The 24,854-nt window shown below is 42.1% G+C and overlaps 1 protein-coding gene across 4 annotated transcripts in view; it reads left to right on the top strand.

Annotated features, from left to right (window-relative positions):
- Nucleotides 1-3,627: 3,627 nt before the first annotated feature.
- fynb (FYN proto-oncogene, Src family tyrosine kinase b) overlaps nucleotides 3,628-24,854 on the top strand; it is an 88,889-nt gene continuing 67,662 nt past the window's right edge. For 3 of the 4 annotated variants that reach the window (XM_085248067.1, XM_085248064.1, XM_085248068.1), the window contains exons 1-2: nucleotides 3,628-3,777; nucleotides 24,435-24,503. The gene's annotated coding sequence lies outside the window, so the exon portion shown is untranslated. Of the gene's footprint in view, nucleotides 3,778-24,434; nucleotides 24,534-24,854 lie in introns of all 4 variants that reach the window. The other variant, XM_085248065.1, reaches the window with a different exon arrangement.

Here is a 24,854-nt window from a genome sequence, read left to right as displayed (position 1 = left end):
AACGGCCCAGTAAGTGACGTTATAGTTACATTATCCCTGGCCTAAACACATGTGTACAATAATTAGAATACCATAGTCACTACTGCAGATTCTTACATAGTTTACAGAAAAATAAATCTACTTTTGTTTTTAGTACAGAAAACACTTTCACAATTAAAAAATATTCTGACCACTCTGATGAAGCAGCCTCATGTGTAACAAATTATTTAAGAGTAAAGCTCAAACTGTGTTATACATCAGCTGTCTTTAGTCTGTGCAGAACTAACTGATAGTTATGAACAAGTTTTGCGTGTGCACAACCCTTAGTATGTTAGCTGTTTATTGTCCGCTCACCTTTTTTTTTACTATGTGTTCATACATCACTCTGCATTTAAACATTAGTTATTATTAATCTCCCTCTCTCACTCGTCCACAACATGTCTTTGTCCTGTCTTTCGCCCCTCACCCTCACCCAGTTAGGCAGATGGCTGCATCTCACTGAGCCCAGTTCAGCAGGTTTCTTTCTGTTAAAAGGGTGATTTTCCTTCAAATTGAAAAAAAAAACAAACTTGCTCATAGGGGGTCATCTGCTTGCTAGAGTTTTCTCTGTATTATTGTGGGGTCTTTACCTTTCAATATAAAGCATCTATTGATTTGGCACTATATGAATAAAATTGAATTGAAATTGAATTGATCTGAAATTATTAAATGTTCTTTCCGTGGGAGAGTTGCAGTCACTACATGTGTTTGGTGAGCTTCATATCCACAGTGAGTGATGTTGCAGAAGTTGTGAAAAAAGTTGTTTCCTATTGTATTTAAAGGCTAGACGACATCTATTCAGTGAGAGAGAAAGCACAAAAGCATCCTCCATGCTATATCTCGTGAAGCACTCCATTGTCTATACCAGGATCCCGTGCCAGTGCTGAGATAGTGAGGCCTGCAGCTGTGCCAGTGTAGCAGAACTCCTCTTTTCCCCAGTAGTATTCCATAACTACTGCGTTTCTATTAGACACATAAATGCTCTTTTCCATAAGTAAAGCATTCATGTTTCTGGGCCTTTGTGAAAGATGAGGACAGAGCAGATGAGGGTTCCAGGAGTGTTTGGGTCAGGACAACACCCAATTAATAATATCAACAAACAAGCAGGCCAAGCCTAACCAGCTAGCTGTAACTTATTTATGATGCTTGAATCTAGCCACGGTTAATCTGCAATGATGCTGGGAAGGGGTGAACTAGGGGTGATTAGTATGTACTAATGTCTACAATACTACACTTGTGTATATTAGCATGAACTGATGCAGCTGGAGCATTATAATGCTAGGGTATTGACAGATAAAGTTGTTGTAATATGACCCGACCATACTGGATTTTGGTGATTGTACATCATGTATAGTCAATGTAGGTTATCAAGACCCCAAAAGTGAGACCGCTGAACTCAACATGCCATTTACTCTAGTCCCCTTGCTAAGATAGGTGACGAGCAGACAGACAAAGGTTCCTTGATGTATGGGATGTCAGGGCTGCTTACATAGAAGCATGTAAGTAAAGCTCAGTGTGTTACTCCATCCTGCCAAACATGAACAGCTGTAGGATATAAGTTGAAAGGAGCTGGCAGAGGGTAGAGTGGCTGTCATCACTGACACATCAGCCTTAAGACATCAGACATCAACTGGAAAGCAGAAACCTAAATAAGCAAAGGGTATAGAGCAAGACTAGACCACTGTCCTGAGTCCACAGTTAGCCTGTGTCACTGCATTCCCATTTTTATCCACCCTGTTTGTAGAAAGGTCTACAGAATGTATTTTTTAGTGCAGTTTTCATCCTGGTGTGGAACACTTAACTATTTCTTCATCGTCTTGAGGACATCTAAAGGTGTGTGACTAGTCTAGATATGCTATGTATCCCTTGGTGCAGTTTGGGAGAAGGGTGCTCTGAGATTGTGCATCATCAGGGTTGTTGTTATAGGCAATTTGGTCCCTATATATTCATATCAAGAGCACCACACACGTTCCTAACCGGCACTAGACTATGCCAGAGCTTGCTCTTTGTCACAGTTCTATTAATAACAGATTACCTATACAAAGCAAGTGGAAGGTTTCTGGTTTGGTGGCCTATTGGTCTCATCTTTGCTTTTTGCAGATGATGGGTCCCTGCTGGCTTTGTTTAGCGCTGACCTCCATCTGAAACTGCGACTGGGGCTGTTTGTACCTAGGTGCAAAGCAGCAAGGACAAGCATTAGCACCTCCATGTGTGAGGCCACGGTGCTCAGCAGGGGAAAAAAATGAAATGGCCTCTTTGAGGAGACTCCTTTCTCTGCTGATAAGCACTAGAGGAGGTTTGGCATAGAATAAGTAGTAAAAATTGGAAGGATTCTACCACCTGACAAAAAATTAGGCGTTTTTAAGAACTGGCTATGTATAACATCACTGACTCATGGCGATCTATGAGTATCTGACCTACCCTTTCAACATTTTCAAAGAAGCATGGATGGCAGTGGGTCCGTTTCATTTGTTGTTCCAGTAAGTCAGCCCAGTGAGCTACAATATCAGCAGACATTATAGCATATAGGTTAAATAAAGATAGGGATATTACACAGAATAAAGAACTAATCTCATTAGCTTTTCATGCTAATTTAGTCAAAATATAAGTAAATACAACTGAATAACTGTTTTTAATGTCGCTATACCCATGGAAGATATTTCTACTGTTACATTTTAGCAAATATTTATATTATTTTGTTTTCAAAAGAAGAAGCAACTAAAGGAATAATAATATTACAAAAAAAAACTGTGATAAAAAGTGCTGCTCCATGTGCAGACAAAAGATGGCGCCTCAACAATATAACAAAACAAACAAACCTCCACAGCATCCCAAACAGCTATGTGTCTCTTCTTTTGTAAAGTCAAACACTTCATGGCAGGTCATTCACCTAGCACTTTATTATATAAAAATCGATTTTTATTTTAAATTTTAACAACAAAGGCCCCACATTATTTCACTGTCTCTAACTATTCCCAAATGTATTTTATTTTTGCCTTATTGAGCTTTAACATTCTAATAAAAGACTGTAATTCAATAACTTTGGTGTAAACAAAATTTTTCTCGAAGTGTGTCACGATGAAATGTTCGTCGAAGAAATCTATATACGGACAGTTCCCTGTTCCGCCTCCAAAACCTTTCCTCTCCTCTGATTGGAAGGACGTCCTATCAGTCAAACCGCCGGGTTCGGAATGTGCCCTTCGAAGCCTCTTAAAAAATACGGAATTTTAACGATCGATTATTCAAACGCCACAATAAGAACACCAAGGTATTAAACAAGTACGAAACAAACGTGACAAGCTTCACAAATTAGACCAGCGTTTAGTCAGTGTTTTTTTTTCTTTGAAAAATAACCAACGGTCATCTACTACTCCAGAAACAACATTAAATGAATTTGCAAACACATTCATCACCGTAACTTTTTATGTCTTACGTCCTGTGAGTGTAGCACTAAACAGAAGATATTTAGAATGTCACGGAGTTTCTTTCTTTCTTTCCCCCCCGTTCTACCATACAAATGATCCATGTAGTCTTCTTTCCCCTAGTTGGTCTGTGCCGACAATATCCGACGGCTCGTGAAGGCATCAGCCGTTTCATTGTGGCCCTGCAGAGCCAACGCCATCACACTGAAGCGGCTACGGCGAGCAGGACGGCGACAGCAGGGCCACCATAGCAGTGCAGTCTTTTATTACTGTCATATTATTTTATTATAACGACCATGGAATATAGTGCCGCGGACTATTAGACGTCTCTGAACTGGTAAGTTACACCGTTTTTTCGTTTCGCTCATCATTCTCGCTCTTGCTTCCCAAACCGATTGAATTACTTTGATTTTTTTGCTTTTCCCCAGGTGATATTATTATTGACGTTTTGGAACGTAAACGTGCTTAGCCCGTTCGCTAGCTCCACCGCTCAGTTTGTATAGAAAGGCTAAGGTGAGGCTGTTTGAATGTGATAACCGATTTATATATGGTAGAATAAATATACACACATCCAGTATGTACAAGTGGGATGAAGAAACAGCACCCGAAGCTAATTAAACAAGTAGGTTATCTACAGTCACCGATGGAAACCGAGCCTCTGACATGCAGGGGGCTTCAAAGCATCTTGACGCATTCGTTTTTGATTCACTCCAGCTCGCTTGTTTACCATTCCCCCCTCCCCTTTTCTCCCATCCTCAGCAGCAGCAGCCTCTCCTCTCCATTGATGCTCAGTGAAGTCAGATGAAGGACATAACCTCACATGATTCAGTGGCTCTGTTTTCTGCCATGCTTTTTCTGTGTGTGCTTCAGGGAGAAGCCTGGCTGCTCTGTTTACTTTGAGGAGCGGGCTGCATTCGTGCACGCAGTGCCATGCAGCTGTTCGAGTGTATTCGCTTCTTGTTAATGCCGATCCAAGCAATCTCTGTCTCTTTCAGCGGTTGGTTGGAAAGTCTTTTTTTCCTACTTTCCATCGGTGACTACTTTCACTGTACCTGTGGATTTTTATGCTCTGTGCCGATGATGTTGTTTGCATTTCAGGCTGATTTCTCCCTCCTTCACTTCAGTAATTGGGGTTAAACACTCATCACCTCTATTTCCGTTTAAAACAATGATGAGCATCCCTCCATCTATTGACTTCAGACCATAAAACTGCATACCTCTGACCGGCAGCCATACGTTCCCTGTGTTTTGATAGCAAAATGGGTGCAGTATATATATGTGTCATTAGCAATCCTTAATGAATGACCCTCTATTTGCGAGAGTTGTAATCAATGTGTTTTTGGTGGCACTTAAAGGGAAAGTGCCGAAACTAGAGGGCCTTGTAATGTGTGATTTTATTTCGTTTTTTTAGAAGTACTATTATGGCCTGTTTGCAGAAAGGCAGCTTCCTCTGGTTTTGAGCATGCCAGCAGCTGGTGTGCAGCTCCTCCGCCTGCACTGAGTGCAAGATTTCTGCAGTAGGAGGAAGAAGCTGGGATGTGGTCTGCCGCGTTGGGTCTGCTGAGTTTAGGTTCTGCAGGTGCACTGTGTAAAGGCACAGTATATGCATCTGAGGACGGATGTATCTCTAGGATGATATCAGATATCTGCTCACAGCTAACAGTCTTGGAAACAGAGCGTTGGAACCAGAGTGCTTTCAGGTTTTTTTCTGCTGATCTAAATCATTACTGTAAATCAGCAGAAATATTTGTTTTACCAATTTTAAATTAAAAATTTGTTTAACATGCCAGTCGTTGTAATAAAGTTCTAGATTGCACATGTCGCCGTCTGACTCGTTGCTGAGTTCAGGGGCGCTTTTTTTAATACTCTGTCTTAACCGAATCAGATGAGACATGAGTCCCTGATGGAAGTCACTCATGTTTAGTGAGGCAGCTTTAAACAGCTTGTTTTGCCAGGAGATCTGATCAGGCAGGTTATCACACAGAGGTGATCAGGTCAGGAAAACAGGAGAAGAGGAGTGTTTGCAGTGAATTTTGCCAATAATAAACTGTGGATAACTGCAGTCATAGACTAGTGCTTTCGCCTCAAGCTTCCAAAGATTGAAGATTAAATCCAAACTAGTGCAGAATTTCACACAGAAGTCGATTCTGTCTGCGGCGGACAGGGATGTGCGCAAAAGGAGACACACCCACATTTTGTTAAATGAAAAAAAGGGTAAAGCCCTGTTGTTGTCTTTGCACTGTATTTGGCTGCTTCTTTGGCAATTCAAGCAATTCATATTGTTTGTCCCATCAGCCTACATTAAATAATCTATAATATCAGTATGTTTTAATACCAGCTGTGTGCAGTGGTACAGTACACAGTGAAACAAGACAGCATTTCTCCAAGACCATGGTGCTACATGTAACATACAGTCAGCACGGGACTATATAAAGCGCAAAGCGTGCAAAAATTGCCAAAAAACATGCAACAATGACAGTGGGTTGTGCAAAAAGACTGAGCAACTCTCCAAACTATGTCTGAAAATGCAGTTTATTAAACAGTTGCTTATGCGTGCACCAAATTCCTGTCCAGCAAACTTCTCAGAGGCTGTTTGGGTAAAAACCTGGCTCAGTGAAGCCACACACACTTAGGGGTGCAACATGGCCCAATAGTAGTTTCTGTATTTATGCTGTGGTGATAATGCTGCATGATTGTGATCAGATGACAGTGTCTTGAAAAGCTGGTGGAGTTTTTATCAGAAGTTTAATGTTTGATGAACGTACTGCAAGTGACTATTTGTCTCTTTAATGGTTGTCACTAACCTACAGTAATGCACAGAATGGTCACAGTCTGACATCTTCCAGTCAACAATTCATAGAAAATTTCATGATAATCTAGAAGTTTTTCAATTTTAGGAAATATTTTGGACACTGATTTTGTGTGCTTACAGAAACTGAGTGAAAATACAGGCTTTGATTTTTGCAGCTCTTCGTTGTAAAGTTTGCACTGAACTACGGCTGAACTGAACAGCCTGAGAGACGCAAGAAGCATTCACTGCTGTAGCAGTCTCTAGCCGAACCCTAATGTGCACATTATACTCTCTCCATCTGCAAGTGTGCTGGGATCCGCGTGACGTAAATTTCATCAACAGACAGTAAATGTGACCGCTCCGAAGTGGAATTCCGTGGGGAACTTAGATTACAATGCAGCCCAGGGTGGGGCTGAGTAAAGAAGTATAACAAGAATGACTACCCGGCCATGGGGTCTCCAGCTGTCCGTATCCACAGCAGAGTATAATGTAGGATTGGCCTTTTTGGCATAAATATGATTGAAATTCATAATGAACTACATTATAGCATTTAAGAATATCTGTTCTGAAGGAAACAACGTACTGTAGGACCCACGTACTGTAGGTACTCCTATATACACAGCTGATCCCAGTTGGTAATTTTAAGCTCTTGATTTAACTTAATTGCTGGAGGGTTAATTAACTGTGAGACAGCTCGAGAGCCTAATTGGACTGCTTCTGTGGTGATCTGAATCAAATACACCTATGAATTTAAGATCTCATTTCACACTTGAAGCATATCCACAGACACACCAGGAGACAAAACACAAATATTTATTGATCAGTTTTGTTCATTTTCTTCAGGGTCTAAAAAGTGAAGCCAAAGTAAAAGTTCTTAAACCCATATTTTTTACAACATGTGGGGGGAGACTCCTTTCTGTTCCATTTGTGTGGAGTTCAATAGACTTAAGTAAACACTTTCTCAAAGATTTAATGGGCTCAGTCACTGTTTTCATATCATACTGTGATGATGATGTTTATTTTATGCGTTATGATAGTTATCAGAGTTATAAAGGGGATTATGCTAGGATTGGTCTTGGAATAAGGACTAGATTAGTATGAGGCTGGTCAGTCAGAACTGGCCTCTGCTCATTATATCTAAGGATAGCAGAATCACTGAATCATGATACCATAGTAATTCTGGTGAATGTATCATGAGAGTATTATATGGTAAGTTGCTCTATTATTGCAGATGAAGCTGATAGTATGAAATTAGCCTGGGATTTGACCCACATAGGACCAGATGCGCTCTCATTGTGCTCAGTGTTCCTGCTTGAGGAGGGTGTTCGGGTGTTGTCATTCCCTCTTATCCTTTTGGTTCCTGTCTGTGCACAGTGAATTTGGCTAGATCCATTTTGAGTAGATTTGGGGAGCTGACAGCATCAAGGCTAATGCTAATCCTCATCTTTGTGCAATCTTATGTAATCTTTAATCTCTTACTGCACAATTATACACTTTTCTGACAGAAAATAGACATTCTGGAAGACTTTTACCCTTAGTAGCTAAATTCTGCAGGATGGACCTACAGATAATATTTATTTAGTAAAAAAGAAAACAAGTTGCTTCTTCAGTGAGTGTCTTTCATCCCACAGATTGACTTAAAGTTCAGCTGGCAGTGCTAATACTTGTTCTGGTGAGTTCAGTCAAGTGACACATGAACCAGTTTTCCACCTGCTGGAGATTCTGGTTATAGGGATCCTCCAGGCCCACTTCCACTGCTGCTGTTCAAGACGGTACAGTTTTGAATTTGGGATGCAACAATCCAATTTATTTATGGATGAAACAAGATTAGGATAAATATTTTTTTAACATGTTGACAGAGGAGAAACTCTCGTGGTAGGACAGCTAAATGCTTCCATAATTAAGGGAATATTTTGCCCTCCATTAACAGATGTAGCAGCACAGCTGAGTGGTGTCTGTGTGTAGAAAAACCAATGCAGGACTTCGTGTCATCACATGGAGGTCAGATTGTTCAGGCTCACACAATCTTAGACAGCCGTTCATCTGTTCTCAACCTCACACCAATTAAATGTGCCTTTTTCCTCTTAGTTTCTTATTTGTTTCTTTGCTCTGGTGGTTGGGTTGTGACGTGCTTGCAGGCTGAAATTATTGTCACGCTTGAGTAAATGTTGATCCGTGTATGAATGCAGGCTCTGACTGAGCCAGTGGGGACATACGGTGACACGTGGGAGCCGAGCTGTAGATCACACGATGGCCTTCGCTCCCTCTAGGATAGAGCTGGGCGATAGAACGATAACGATATGTATCGCGATATAACTTTTACTCGATAGAGAAATTAAGCTATCGCGATAGACCTCGCCGCTCTTGTCAGCCAATCCAAATTAAGTAGCGCAAAGCCGAACCAATCACAGCCGCAGCGTCACGTCGCGTGACTTGTTACGTACAGCACAAGTGCCAAGCCACACGTGTGTTTGTTTGGGAAACAGCCAGCGGGTAATGGAGCCAGCGCGTAATGGAGGAAATGAGTGTGCCGACTAGAAAAATCAACCGAGCGTGACCGAAGAGAAAACAGATGATGGTTGCAATGCCGGAGAGATTGTCGAACGGAAGTGTCACGGCGACGGATGGCCGGTACTGAATAGGACTCAGGTGCAGAAACCCAGAGCGGAGACAGTAGATGATTTAACAGTTTATTACGGTTAAGTGCAAGGGGGAAAAAAAGGGAAACGTGGCAAAGACAGAAAATGACGAGACGTGGAGCCTTGGTGTGGCGTGCCCAGGGGAACGTGGCTAGGGCGAGGGAACGAGGCCTGAGAAGTGGAACGGAGCTGAGTGGGGAACAGTCACACTGAGGGGAGAGGATATAGGAGTTAGGCAGGTAGTGAAGGCAGCTCAGAAGTGGCCAGTATAAGAGCAGCAATTCTTACTTGCAGTTAGGGACCTGGAGTGTTTGAGAGGGGGATGATGAAGATCCAGGGGAGGCTGAGTGGCGTGGAAAGGCTGACCTGAGATCCGGGGCTCCAGATGGAGTGTGATGGCAGGAGGGCAGGCAGGTGAGGCACAGAGGGATTTCCAAAATGATCACTAGGTATCCTGAGTCCGGAGGTGGAGTGAGCCAGGGTGGGTACAGCAACTGTAGTACAAAAGAGTCTTTGTTAGTAAGATAAATCACAGGAGAATTTGAAACACAAGACCTGTTACCAACATGGGTTGATGACGAACTGGCAGTGAGTGAACATCGATGTGTGGTTTAAATCCCTCTGGCTTGAAAGCCTGCAATAGGCTCCAGGTGTGCAGGAGCTGGAGTTGGCCCTGCCCAGGGGCGGATCCCAGGTCAGTTCAGGAGCCTAATGGAAACTCCAGCCACCCACCGTAGACCATGACAGTAAGAGCCATAGAAGTTCCGTAGTGTGAAGGTATTTCGGCTATTTCAAGTCTGACAAAAAACAGAGTAGCGTGCACTGTAAATTGTGCCGAAAGCAAGTCTGGAAATACAATAAACTGGTGCATGCGTCACACTGTGCGCCACGTTATTGTTTCGGTGAAATGAATTTCTACAATACTGTTAATTCTACTCTCTGCAGTGTTTAAATGCTTACATATACACACAGTTACTGTCCCTCCACACATACGACTCGGTTCTGCTTCTGTGCCCCAGCTTTGTTTACTTTTTCCCACCGAGGCTTCTAGACTTCTGATTGGCCAACATTTCTGCACGGTTAGGAATCTAGCGCCACCTGCTGCTTTGGCATGTTCATAGCAGCGTTTTCCTTCATTTCTGCCTTTATGTGTGGACGGGATTATTTTTAAAACGAAAACGGAAAATCTCAGTTTTCAAAAATACCCGTGTACGTGTGGACGTAGCCTCAGTCTCTGACTGGAAGCGCTAATTCGTCATTCGGCTTTTGTCAGACTAAAGTAACTGTTAAAACTGTTTGAAAAGCTAAGCTATACAACAAGGAGAGATTGAGAATTTCCTTTTAGTTCTCAGTTTATTTGATATTGACAAAAGTTAGTCAGTTTTGTCTGTTCTTCTGTAAAACAAACTAAGATTTATTTTTAGAATTAATATTTTGTTTCTAAGTGGAATTGACAATTTAGTCTGTTTCGTTTGTTCTATTTTGAAACTTAAACGCTTTAGTGGCAGCCTTTTGTGTAGTTTGCAATATTTGCCTTTATTTATCTGAAAAAGTCTCATGTTCCTTAAGTACATCTACCCTGTTGAACTTATTATGGGAAATAAATATTTAAATAAAAACAAGCTGCTGATTATTTCACATTTTACTTGTGAGCAACGGCACATTTAAATCTTACAAATATAGTTATTTGGCTTATATCGTGATAGATATCGTTATCGCCTGAAATGAAAAAAACATATCGTGATATGAAAAAATCTCATATCGCCCAGCTCTACTCTAGGATGTCCCCCATGAATTAAAAACAGAGGCTATTCTGCTTTTGTTGTCTCCCCAATCCATCAGCTTCATTAATGAATTAGGCATGTTTATAAGCCAAACGTATTGCCACTGGGTCATCGTCGTAGCCATGTCAAGGGAGGAAACGATGTGTGAAAGTGATACACTGGCATGAAAAAGCTTGTCAAAACTGGGCCCGTGGAGATGTCCATCTTTGGGGTGTTTCTTCAAAGGAATTCAATTAGTGGGAGTTATTTGTCTTGCTTCAAGGACCCGGGGAATACAGGGATCCTATCATGCCGATCGCATCATGACAGTCCACTTCAACCTGCCACACTCTTTGTGTTTGCTCACAGAGTACTTAAAATGCACAAAGTCGGTCGGCGGTGCTTAAATGTGGCTTCATTTCCTCTGAAAAAAAATCTCACACTCGCTCGTTTACATCTGGAGTGCAGGCAAAGCAAGAGAATTTGAGCAAGCATGGCTGCTTCTCATATCCTGCTCAACATTTTCCATTTTTAATCCCCCCCCCCCTTTTTTTTCTTTTAATCTCTCCAATTCCATTTAGCTCTCAAGTCCATTTAGCCTTTATTCATGAGTTCAGCAGTGCACTGGAGCTCCTCGGTCTATATTTAAAAACCTCACCACTGAATAAATCGAGCAGAAATCTTTTAATTCTGCCAGCCATCTCCCCACTCCAGAGTTTTTACAGTGGAGCTGGAGCAGAGGAAAGACAGAGATAGGTTCCTTTACCAGGCTTCAGCCATACGCTAGCCTCTCGGCAGTTACACAGAGATACAATTGACTGAATGAGTTATCCTCAGACTTTGTAACTCTGTAACTATTTTCAAATATTTTGTTGGAAAAAGCCAGTCGATGCTGACTATGTATAAAATTATTATAGATGTCAGCAGTCAAGATTTATATGTTTGTCATGCCAATTCTATGGTGGCTAATCTCATATCTGACATATAAGTTATGTTTATAAAGAGTTCTTGGTTTCAAGAAATAACAAAAAACAAGGAAGGATATTAGTATCAGCATCAGCGTGTGCAGATCAGTCGTTACATAAAAGTCAGTTTTAGGCCAGTAAAGAAGTGCCGAAGCAGGTTTGTGCACAAAAAGAACTTAGAGAGAACTCAAGTAACCAAGTGAAGCAATAATATTGGGTTTAACGTATTATTAGATATGTTTATATTTTGGGATCTTAACATTTGTATTGGAATTTGTTTGCTTGCTTGCTCATTTTCACGGAAATTATTTGTCAGAGAGCCAAAGTTGTATTCAAGACATGTCATCATTTCCTCTGACATCAGTGGAGAAACTTAATTATAAGCAGTGCGGGCTGTTTTCTAATATTAGCTAATTAGCCAGCACCAACCCACATATCAACCTGCTTTCCAAGTCACAAAAATACAAAAACATACAATCTATTAATTGTATGTTTTATAAAATATCACACCTAGTAGTTTTTCTGTGTGTGTAGTTTTGCAGTAACCAAGGGACAGTTACATACACGGGAAAACTGCATATATTCAGCATATTTCTTATGTAATAAAATTCCAGATTTGTTCAAACTCTTAACAGGTTGTGCGGTCTGCAGAGTTTTACAGGCCCCACACATATTTTAACAGGCGTGTCAAGAAACAAGCAAAGAATCAGATAAAATAAAGCTCATTACTGCAGACCATATACTACAGAGAAACTCAATCTGTAATAATGTATCATCAGTAGTTATTAGATTTAGTGGAGTAAATGCTTTGCTACCCGTCAGTTGGGATGGTTGCTGTCATCCTGCACAAAAGTTTGAACATTTTTTATTGAATTTATTTGTACAGCACCAAATTACAACAAAAGCCATCTCGAGGTGCTTGATATTGTAAGGTAAAGACCCTACAATAATACAGAGAAAACCCCAACAATCCAACGACCCCCTATGAGAAAGCACTTGGTGAAAGTGGGAAGGAAAAACTCCCTTTTTAACAGGAAGAAACCTCCAGCAGCAGCAGGCTCAGGGAGGGACAGCTATCTGCTGCACCACTTGGTGGTGATGGAAGAGAGCCTGATTAATAACAACTCATGATTAAATTCAGAGTTTTTTGTAAACACACATCACACAAAGCTAGGAGTTGTCTGCATGCAGACAGCTTGTTCTTAAGTCAGCTGTGCTGATTGTGAGAGGATCGCTTTACTTCATGCTTATGCTTGTTGAATACGATGTTTCATATGACTCTTGTTGGCTTTTCACCTACTAAGGAATAGATTTGATTACAGCAACTGCTGCTGTCAGCTCTACAATAAGACAGACAGAGAAGAAAGGGCTGCAGAGCTAGCATAAACTACACACTGTTGTTTGGTGTGTGAGGTTACTTGATTTGAATCTTCTGTTTTTTATTTGTATATGTGCTTCTCAATATGTTTTATAGTCTGCACGTATCTATTTTAGTCATACGTGCTACACAACCGAGCGCTGTCACTTTTGTACAGTATTTTCCACGTCACAGAATCGTTTTTTCTCTCTTTCCTCTTATACTGCTTTTTATTGCTATAATACTGACTGAAAGAAAAAAGCTAGATGTTAGAGCTCTGTTCAGCGCCTGACAGGTGAGCTGTGATTGGTGGAAAAACCATCAGCTGCCCATCAACTTTCCCAGCATATGTTTTTACTGGTTCAGGGGCACAGGGGCATCTTTCTTGCATGAAATGTGTTAGACATTAAGCAAAGCAAAGAGTCTTGATGTAGTCAGCATAATGTATGCAGCCATTTCGTCACAGGGGCTCCCAAAATGATCCAATGTGTCAGGCCGATTATGTGTAGTGAATGCATTCATTGGATTGGGTCAAGGAATGGCTTGCTGTAAATTCACAAGGACGGTGCTTCTCCAGAGAGCGTTAGCATGAGCATCTCCGAGCTCTTTCTCCACCAGTCACAAGTAGCAATCATGTGGGCGTTGATCTTCGTTGATCGAAGCGACGATTGAGGCGCGTGATACATCTCGCTGTGCTTTATTATTTATTAATGATATGTTTATGGTGGTGGCGTGAGACTGATAACGAATGTTTGTGTTTTGACTAAAACAAAAGTGCTTTCTGTACACACGCTAACGGCACTGAGAGTTTTCATGCATTATTAAGTTGCTGTGAATTTTCCCTGCTACGTCCAATGTCACGTGTGGGACAAAGGCTGGATTCTGTCTCAACAAAGCCTTACTGTGCCACATGTTGAAATCTGCATAGCAGAGAAGCAATTATGTTTTATGGTCTCTATGAATTTCAAATGCAGACTTTATGGTTTTGCTTTGTGCCCACAGACTTTCTGTCAGATTGTGGTGGACAAATGAGTGTTTCTGTGTGGAAGCTTTTGTTTCTGAGCCTTTACCTTTGTCTTAGCAACTGTGACAAACTCCTCCATGGATGGAGGTTTCTATTATAGCCAGTTTCCACCACTATATAGAGCCCCCTGATCCGTGTGCTGTCCGTATTACGCTGTGGTCTACGTTTCACTGTGCAGCGTCATTTCCCTGCATTGCTGATGCAGCTGCAAGATGCTGACAAAGGAGATGATTGCTCACCCTGGCAGCAGCAGTGCACTGGCACACCAGGCCAAGGCCTACACCAGGCCCCCATTAAATGGCTGTGATGTTGCCAAGGGATAGAGCTGCTGGCAGAGCAACAGAGCTTTATCTTCAGGACACCCTGGCACATGTTAAATGAGTTCCACAGCTTTGAATCAGCATATGCTGATAGGATTTTTATCATTTCTCAGATTCCCGTAGGAATAATGCACTATATTGCAATCGAAAGGATCTGAATCGTTTGCAATGAGATTTGCATGGTAATGAGTCACATAGCTTAAGAAATGAGTGATTTGTCTATAGAGGCTGCGGCCAGGGTTGAAAAGTTCAATCTAAAGCTGAATCTTCCCTAAGCTGCCATACACTGATGCTCCTCTAAGACCCCGACTGAAAGAGATGTGAAACTGAGCAGCACTCGAGCTGAAACATGAAATGTTCAATTCACATTCAGTTTTGTCACCCAAACATAGGGTCCCATTTGTGTCCTCCAATCACACATCAGACATCCATGGATGTTTTGTATATCCACTCTCTCTCCTCTGCACATGTCCAAACCATCGCAGCTTTACCTTTCTAATCAACCTGACTTGTTCCTCTCAGTCCATTCTGCTCACTTGCACTGAAAAACTTCACATCTTTGACTCTCTCACCTCCAGCTTATCCTCCTGTCTTTTTATCTGTGCCTCTTTCTCCAAACCATACATCATAGCAGGTCTCACTACCTTCTTTTAAACCTTCTCTTTCACTCCTGCTGTGTGTATGCGCAGCTTCATTCGCATATTTAATAAAACCATTAAAAATCTCCTCTCTAACTATTTAAAATAAATAAATAATAATATGTTGATGCCTTTTTGCACTGCAGTTAGCAAGCAGCAGTCTGTTGGTCCTTGTTGAGCTCAGCATGGCAAGAGAATAAGTTCCGGTCAGAGCGATCCTCCAGGTCACAGGAGATCATTTTGGCTTGTTTTAGATACCATATCAGCTTTATCTATACTGTACTAGAGTAGCTTTTCAGTTGAATATAATCTTACACTGGCTCTTATTTTGCCTTTTCAGGCCATTCTCTTACTTAGTGGAATTAGAACTGCAGCATTCCAAACCTCCCCTGGCATTAACATCAACATGAAGCGTCATGGCACACAGCTGGCCGAGCAGCGCCTCTAGGTATACTGTTTAGGCACCTTAGGACTTTTAGCCATATAGCGTATGTCCTGATAACACAAAATACAACATCCTCCATATCACCCACTCTCTGTCTACCAGTCATTCTGGAGTTTCCCTCACTCTGCTGTCAGTGCGGTCTGTGGGAGTAAGATCAGTTGTTAATTCTCTCTTCTTATGAACACCCTCAGTTTTTTTCTCACTTTAATCACCTGGCAAATCCTTCTCTGATGTAAGGATGCGGAAACCCAGAGGAGGAGGCCTAATGTGCTGTTAGGATAATGGTTCATTTTAATCCACTCTTCAACAGCGTATGCCAGTCAGACTCTCACTGGTGGTGCTGGTCAGTCAATCAAATTAAATCTCTGAGGGAAATATTCGGGATGTTGTAACGTGGTACGTCTTTACCATGAGTTGTATCAGAATGTTGGAGGACAAAACACACACAGCTGAATATAAAATCACTGTTGAACTACCACACTGTCTGCAAGATTGCTCCACATCCATGTAAAGGCTACAGCCTGCAGCTGTAAGCTTTGCCAATGCAGCTATTATTGAAATGGCAAAGTGCCCTACTTACCCTTTAGAGACTAGCCCTAGAATGAACCACAAGTGGGTGGCTGACAGCGAGCTATATGTTCAACTATACAAGTCAGAAAGACAAAGTCGCCCACCACAACAGAAACTTCTTGGGTTCACTTACCAGCAGGGGTCCCTCCAGCTTGGCGAGGGTCCCCAAAGAATTGTGGCTTCCTCTATGTTTCCTCTCCTTCTACACTTGCACTTGTCTCCTGCTATAATTTGCTGGAGGAATCAAGGAAATATGGAAGGAAATGAGTCTCCAAAAGGTTACAAACATGTATGGTATGATCCTCAAGCCTATCACTTGGATACAAATACAGATGTAAAGAGCATCTGCTCTATTTTACAAATGCATATGTCTGAATCTGAAAACCTCACTTCAGCACAAATGTCTTTTCACTCACTGATTGCATGAGTTGTGTGCATAGATCATATCACATGTAAATGAGGTTGTGAGACAAATCCACAAATGTGTGCTATATTCAAGTGCGAGATAGAAAACTTGGACATCTGGGCTGTAACTCTTCACTTCTCGACTGTGACGTATACATTTACCAATTGCAGACTCTGTATAGTAGCATATAAAGGTTACTATATAATTGAAAGAAATTCCTGCTATATGGTGGATGCTCTTCTGCTGAGAAGACAGTCGGACAGTGTGAAACAATACAGAACAATAACCCTGTGGCTCATATCTTAGTTATAAATTCAGAGGAAATGTTGGTAGTTAAGGAGTAGTTGGCATGCTCTTAATAAGACTGAAACATTTATTGCTTGGTAATATTTGACAAATAGTTGAACCAACTATATTAGTTATGAAGCTATTATTAATGTTATTGTGCTGTTATCAGAGAATAAGAAGATGAAGATCAAAGGGTCAGGTTTAGCTACACCTCTTTACAATTCTTACTATCTGTTTAAAAATCTGTCTAAAAAAGAAGTATACTAAATTAAGTCTAGTACAGTTACTACACTGCTTATTCCCTAGGTGCACTGCACAGTGCATAAACATGAGTTCATGGTTGTAATTAGGTTATTATCTTATTTGTATCATTGCTAAACCTAGATGCTAAGGGCTAACAACAGAAAGCAACGACCATGGAAGTGAAAACCAGCGTGTGTCAGAGGTGATGGGGTTGCACTGAGGTCCAGCTGAACTGTGAATCACAGAATATACCATGGAGCAGGAAATGAGCAGAATAAGAACACTTTCAGTATTCGGATGCTTTCTAAACAGGCAGCTGTTGTGTTTGGGTGTGTAGCTGTGTGTGGTTGCTGAGTTCGGGTGACGAGGACTGGAAGAATGTGAAAAGTTTTTAAAGGACAATAGAAGACTTGTGACCATTAATAGATGTGCATATGGAGCCGCTGTTGACTGTGCTCACTTGGATGAAGTACAAAAACAAAAGCAGCACAAACCCTGATTTTTGTTCTCGTGCTCAGTACATGCAGCGCATGTATTTCAGCCCCCTGTCCCTGAGTGGCAGCTCAGCACACTGAATCCGGATCCCGCTGCGTGTCCGGCCACTTTAGCGGCCCACTCATGTGTCCCGCTAGCCAAGTGGCAGCGAAGGAGCAGAATGACTGCTGTTGTGCCCCGGCCAGTCATGTGACAGCTTTCGTGTGGCTGAATGACTAACACCTCCCCCCCCCCCCTCAGCCGGGTGGGCTGCAGCTGAAGGAAGAGAATCAGCTCGCTTTCTCTGGGGCCTGACATGGTGAAGCATGTCGCTCGTGGGAACACTGCAATTTTGTGCTGGTAAAGAAGACTTAAATCACAGGTTTCAATTACACGCTAAGGTCATCGTGAGTATTTTGAGACTCCCTCGCAGTTTTATGTACAGATCACCCAAACTGGAAAAACATTAGTGCAGACAGTTGTGTTTCTAGGACAAGTGCTGTGTTGCCGTGCTGCTGCTGACTGTGAAAACCTGAGACTTCACAGGAAAGAAAGTGTCAAACCATCATCCTGTTGTCCTCATATCTTTGTTTTCTCTCATTTCCTGTCTCTTCAGCTACTTCTTTTTCTGTTTTTGTATCGGCCAAGAAAGAGTAGCCAAAGCACCCACCTCCACCCACGCCTACACCATTTAGATGTTACACCAGGCTGTCCTCGATAAATATCTACCCTTATACATTTTTGCACTTTATCTAGACAAAGTCAAAAGCTGCGCATTAAGGAATGCATCTTTTTCAGGTCATTTCCCATCATACCTTGCTTCGTGCTTATTGATCTTAAGCAGCTGACTATCACCAGAGAAACCACTCAGACATTCCGTGAAGGCCTAATTCAACCGACGACAGGAAGTGTTCATGTAAGAGACCCCCCAAAAAACCAACAACAGCAGCAGCACCGTTCAGCGTGGGCGTCTGCTGTTGCAGAACAAACAGTTGCATCACATCAGCAAAGCCCGCCTGCACTTGTAGTGTCACCGTTGATCCGCTCCAGCAATCAGCAAAGCCACAGAGGCAGATTAAATTAGATTAGCAGGACTGAGCTTTAAAGTCAGATCAGCAGCTAATGGCTTCTAACATATTTTGGCAGCAGCAACAGTGCGTCTTTTGTAAATAAAGGGCAGTTAGGAGGAGCGCCACGCAGTTAACCCCAGCCCTGCTGCCACACAATCACTCCACTGTGTAATTCCGCTGTCAGTCAGAGATCTGGCAACCACTGCGAAGTTTATTCACGCCCGCGTGGAGATTAACTTGTGGGGGAAAAAAAGAAAAGTAGCGTGTCAGAAATGGTCTGTGTGTGCTTTATTTCTCGCACTTTTGCTCCCTGCACTTTTGAGTTAACAAATGAATGCAAGAAGAGCTTGGTGCTAGCATTGTAGATACAAAAGAGAGCCTCTGTTTTCTTTTATAACCAGTGTGTGTGAGCAAAATACATGGGTTTTTCTTTAACTACAGGTGGTAGGAAAGTACGCTGTGTGGAACTATAATAAACTTCAGCAACCTCAAAAGTATCTAATGTATTAAGACAAGTCAAAGGTAGATCTGAGTATTGGATGTGGACCAGTCTGTGTGAGTGGGCATACATGGTCACGCTCCTCTCCTTATCATACCTGGGGACAATATGTAGCTAAGACCAAAGAAAAAAGAAAATGAGCTGCAAACAGACAGAGGAACAGAATAAAGTGAATTTGAATGATTGGAGGTGACAAGAAAGTCTAAAGCTGTTGTATTACATTTTTCCACTTATGGCTTCCATGGATTTCATTCATTGGTTTCATTTAAATTTGACTTAAAAGATAAAAACTCATTTTAAATACTTTTAGGCTGAGTTTTCACAAAACTTACCAAAACCCATATTATAATACTTATTACTGAGTGGCACTGCCGAGAAGGTCTGGGTTTTGAATCCACCATCTGGCCAGGCCCTTTCTGTGTGGAGTTTGTGTGTTCTCCCTGTCTGCATGTGCTCTCTCTGGCTGCTCTGGCTTCTTCCCACAGTCCAAAGACATGCCTGAGCTTAGGTTAACTGAAGATGCAAAGTTGGCTGTAGCTATGAATGTGAATGGTTTTCTGTCTCTGTTTTGGCCTGTCCAAGGTGTACTCTGGCTCTTGCTTTGTGCCGGCTGGGATTGAGGGGAGCAGCAGCCTAAGCAGAGAAGCCCAGACCTCCCTCTCCCCAGCCACCTCCTCCAGCTTGTCCAGAGGAACACCGAGGCATACCTAGGCCAGCCGAGAGATTTAAGCTCTCCAGCGTGTCCCAGGTCTGCCCCGGGGCCTCCTGCCGATGGGACATGCCTGGAACACCTCACCCAGGAGGCTCCCAGGAGGCATCCTTGTCAAATGCCTGAACCACCTCAACTGGCTCCTTTTGATGTGGAGGAGCAGCTGTTCTACTCTGAACCCCTCGCTCATGGCTGAAATCCTCACCCTATCTCTAAGGGAGAGGCTAGCCACCTATTTCCACCGCTTGTATCCGCGATCTCATTCTTTTTGTCACTACCCACAGCTCGTGACCATAGCTAAGGTGTCTCTGTATTTATATATATGTGTGTGTGTGTGTGTATATACATATATATATATATATATATATATATATATATATAATATTCTGTAACTCTGTAACTTCTGTCGGTGCTGTGCTTTTTTGGAAATCGAATTTCCCAGAGGAACCCACCCGAGGGATTAATAAAGTTCTATCTAATCTAATCTAATCTAATCTAAGGGTAGGGAAGTAGATCGACCGGTAAATCAAGAGCCAAGAGCTTCCATTTTACACTCAGCTCTCTCTTCAGTACAATACACACACACACACACATATATATACAGTGGGGCAAAAAAGTATTTAGTCAGCCACCGATTGTGCAAGTTCCCCCACTTAAAATGATGACAGAGGTCAGTAATTTGCACCAGAGGTACACTTCAACTGTGAGAGACAGAATGTGAAAAAAAAATCCATGAATTCACATGGTAGGATTTGTAAAGAATTTATTTGTAAATTAGGGTGGAAAATAAGTATTTGGTCACCTCAAACAAGGAAAATCTCTGGCTCTCACAGACCTGTAACGTCTTCTGTAAGAAGCTTTTCTGTCCCCCACTCGTTACCTGTATGAATGGCACCTGTTTGAACTCATCATCTGTATAAAAGACACCTGTCCACAGCCTCAAACAGTCAGACTCCAAACTCTGCCATGGCCAAGACCAAAGAGCTTTCGAAGGACACCAGGAAAAGTATTGTAGACCTGCACCAGACTGGGAAGAGTGAATCTACAATAGGCAAGCAGCTTGGTGTGAAAAAATCAACTGTGGGAGCGATCATCAGAAAATGGAAGACATACAAGACCACTGATAATCTCCCTCGATCTGGGGCTCCACGCAAGATCTCATCCCGTGGGGTCACAATGATCATGAGAACGGTGAGCAAAGATCCCAGAACCACACGGGGGGGACCTGGTGAATGACCTGCAGAGAGCTGGGACCAAAGTAACAAAGGTCACCATCAGTAACACACTACAACGGCAGGGAATCAAATCCCGCAGTGCCAGACGTGTTCCGCTGCTGAAGCCAGTGCATGTCCAGGCCCGTCTGAAGTTTGCCAGAGAGCACATGGATGATACAGCAGAGGATTGGGAGAATGTCATGTGGTCAGATGAAACCAAAGTAGAACTTTTTGGTATAAACTCAACTCGTTGTGTTTGGAGGAAGACGAATACTGAGTTGCATCCCAAGAACACCATACCTACTGTGAAGCATGGGGGTGGAAACATCATGCTATGGGGCTGTTTTTCTGCCAAGGGGACAGGACGACTGATCCGTGTTAAGGACAGAATGAATGGGGCCATGTATCGTGAGATTTTGAGCCAAAACCTCCTTCCATCAGTGAGAACTTTGAAGATGAAACGAGGCTGGGTCTTCCAACTAGAGCTGGGCGATAGAACGATAACGATATGTATCGCGATATAACTTTGACTCGATAGAGAAATTAAGCTATCGCGATAGACCTCGCCGCTCTTGTCCTCAAGAAAAAAAAAAAAAAAAAAGGTCAGCCAATCCAAATTAAGTAGCGCAGAGCCGAACCAATCACAGCCGCAGCATCACGTCGCGTGACTTGTTACGTACAGCACAAGTGCCAAGCCGCACGTGTGTTTGTTTGGGAAGCAGCCAGCGGGTAATGGAGCCAGCGCGTAATGGAGGAAATGAGTGTGCCAACTAGAAAAATCAACCGAGCGTGACCGAAGAGAAAACAGATGATGGTTCCAATGCCGGAGAGATTGTCGAACGGAAGAGCCATAGAAGTTCCGTAGTGTGAAGGTATTTCGGCTATTTCAAGTCTGACAAAAAACAGAGTAGCGTGCACTGTAAATTGTGCCGAAAGCAAGTCTGGAAATACAATAAACTGGTGCATGCGTCACACTGTGCGCCACGTTATTGTTTCGGTGAAATGAATTTCTACAATACTGTTACTGTTAATTCTACTCTCTGCAGTGTTTAAATGCTTACATATACACACAGTTACTGTCCCTCCACACATACGACTCGGTTCTGCTTCTGTGCCCCAGCTTTGTTTACTTTTTCCCACCGAGGCTTCTAGACTTCTGATTGGCCAACATTTCGGCACGGTTAGGAATCTAGCGCCACCTGCTGCTTTGGCATGTTCATAGCAGCGTTTTCCTTCATTTCTGCCTTTATGTGTGGACGGGATTATTTTTTAAAACGAAAACGGAAAATCTCCGTTTTCAAAGATACCCGTGTACGTGTGGACGTAGCCTCAGTCTCTGACTGGAAGCGCTAATTCGTCATTCGGCTTTTGTCAGACTAAAGTAACTGTTAAAACTGTTTGAAAAGCTCAGCTATACAACAAGGAGAGATTGAGAATTTCCTTTTAGTTCTCAGTTTATTTGATATTGACAAAAGTTAGTCAGTTTTGTCTGTTCTTCTGTAAAACAAACTAAGATTTATTTTTAGAATTAATATTTTGTTTCTAAGTGGAATTGACAATTTAGTCTGTTTCGTTTGTTCTATTTTGAAACTTAAACGCTTTAGCGGCTGCCTTTTGTGTAGTTTGCAATATTTGCCTTTATTTATCTGAAAAAGTCTCATGTTCCTTAAGTACATCTACCCTGTTGAACTTATTATGGGAAATAAATATTTAAATAAAAACAAGCTGCTGATTATTTCACATTTTACTTGTGAGCAACGGCACATTTAAATCTTACAAATATAGTTATTTGGCTTATATCGTGATAGATATCGTTATCGCCTGAAATGAAAAAAACATATCGTGATATGAAAAAATCTCATATCGTCCAGCTCTACTTCCAACATGACAATGATCCAAAACACACCGCCCGGGCAACAAAGGAGTGGCTCCGTAAGAAGCATTTGAAAGTCCTGGAGTGGCCTAGCCAGTCTCCAGACCTCAACCCCATAGAAAATCTGTGGCGGGAGTTGAAAGTCCGTGTTGCTCGGCGACAGCCCCAAAACATCACTGCTCTCGAGAAGATCTGCATGGAGGAATGGGCCAAAATACCAGCTACTGTGTGTGCAAACCTGGTAAAGACCTATAGTAAACGTTTGACCTCTGTTATTGCCAACAAAGGTTATGTTACAAAGTATTGAGTTGTATTTTTGTTATTGACAACTCAATGAACCAGCATCTGGTCAACACATAACAGAAAATCTAGCAAGTTGAATCTATGAAAAATGCAAACAGTAATGCAATTTGACACTGAAATTGTATTTTTTGCACCAACAAAGTGATTCCCTGATAGCTATTAAGAGGGGAAAATTGTACATATGTTCAGTCTAAAGCCATCTGTAAATGACAAGGAGCAGAATTTCCTACTAGGGAAGCCAGGAGAAGTATTCCGTTATAATACAGACTTTAAATATATCAAATATGGACTTTCAAGCTCTTCTGTACAACCTTTTTTTTCTTTTCTGTACAACCTTTATTTTGCCCTATATTATGCATCCTAAATTTAATAAACATGCAAACACGTGGAATGCACCTATATAAAATAACTGCATAAAATTTACCAAATTGAGAGGTGGCTGCACAGTACTGTATGTGTGTTTTACTTTAGGCACTTTAAGTTGCTTTTGTTGCAAAAGCTGTTCAATAGAAAATAATTTCAGTAGCTTAAGCAGTGGCACTCTTTACATAATAACAGGGCACAGGAGCCTGAAAAATCGTAGCCAATCCCAGGACGGCGATGCCCAAAAAGTCAGATCCTCCTCCTGTCTTGCTGGATTCACATGAAGAGTGAAGGTTTATTAGTCTGTGGACGTAAATAGGCATGTAGAAAACTATAAATGTTATGTTTTCTACATAGCATTTATTTCCTCATTTCCTGTGCTCCCCACCCTGTGCTACCCCATTAAAAAAATCCCTCCTCCTCTGAGGCAGTTTGAAGCACAGAACAAAAGTGGAAATCAAGTTGTAACTTTAAAAAATGCAGTGAGAGCTACAAACACTAGTAAAGTTGCATTAGACTGTATTATTATAAGCAACATTTTCTTATTCCAGCATCATTCATGCTTAGAATGCAGTCAAGCCTCATTCAGTGGCAGATGGCAGTGAGGGATGATGTCCTACATTTAGCAGCATCGTCTCATTTGCACCTGGACGAGTGAATGAATAGATTTCCAGAATGCACCTGCTGGAGAGGCTGTCAGAAATGGGGCCACCACACAGGCCTGTGATTAAAGCCAGCAGTTCCTGCACCCTTCACACTAACCTGTTGTTGACTTGTTGAATGTCACAAATACAGTGCCGCCATGCTGCTGTGTAAGGGGGGATTGCAGTTTCTGTTCTGCTAATTGGATCGAGGTCATTCATTCCAGCTGGACACATCTGCTGCTTTGTTTTGTTTTGTGTCTTTTGTGTGTGTGTATGTGTATAAGACCCATTTTCCGCAGACTATCGTGAATGACGAGGTCTGGCACATACGCAGTTGATATTCATGTTTTATTGAATCGCAACAATGAATAATTGAGCCTCTGTGTGTCTCCGCAGGGCCTCTGTTTTGGCGAAGCACAACGCAATGTGGAGGAAATAAAGATCCTGATACGCTGAAAACCCGAGGTATGAGTCTTCACACTCCACTGGACATTTGTAAGCTGACACAAACACACTTGTGGATGAACTCGGCCGTGTTTACTCTCTTGCTCACACACACACACACTGCCATGTGTAAATAACCTCATAGCAGATGGCCCACAAAACCTGCTCATTCTGGAGGATTTTCCTTCAATGGATGTGGGTCATAAGGATACTAGAGCAAGCGCACACACATGCATTAAAGCACATGCGTACACATGAAGCGGAGATAGTTGCCACAAGCTAACCTGCTGTTCCAAATAGGCGCTCATACCTGTGGTGCGTTAGCTTGGGGCGTGCAGCGTAATAGTGGTGCGCCACTGATGTTGTTACAAG

Source organism: Mchenga conophoros, linkage group LG15, assembly GCF_057382185.1.
Source record: "Mchenga conophoros isolate Kocher_MC1m ecotype Shallow Benthic linkage group LG15, M_conophoros_male_GT1.1, whole genome shotgun sequence".
In the NCBI taxonomy this organism is placed as follows: Eukaryota; Metazoa; Chordata; class Actinopteri; order Cichliformes; family Cichlidae; genus Mchenga; species Mchenga conophoros.
Note: the sequence above shows the minus strand (reverse complement) of the source record. Positions and strands in the feature narration are given on the sequence as shown.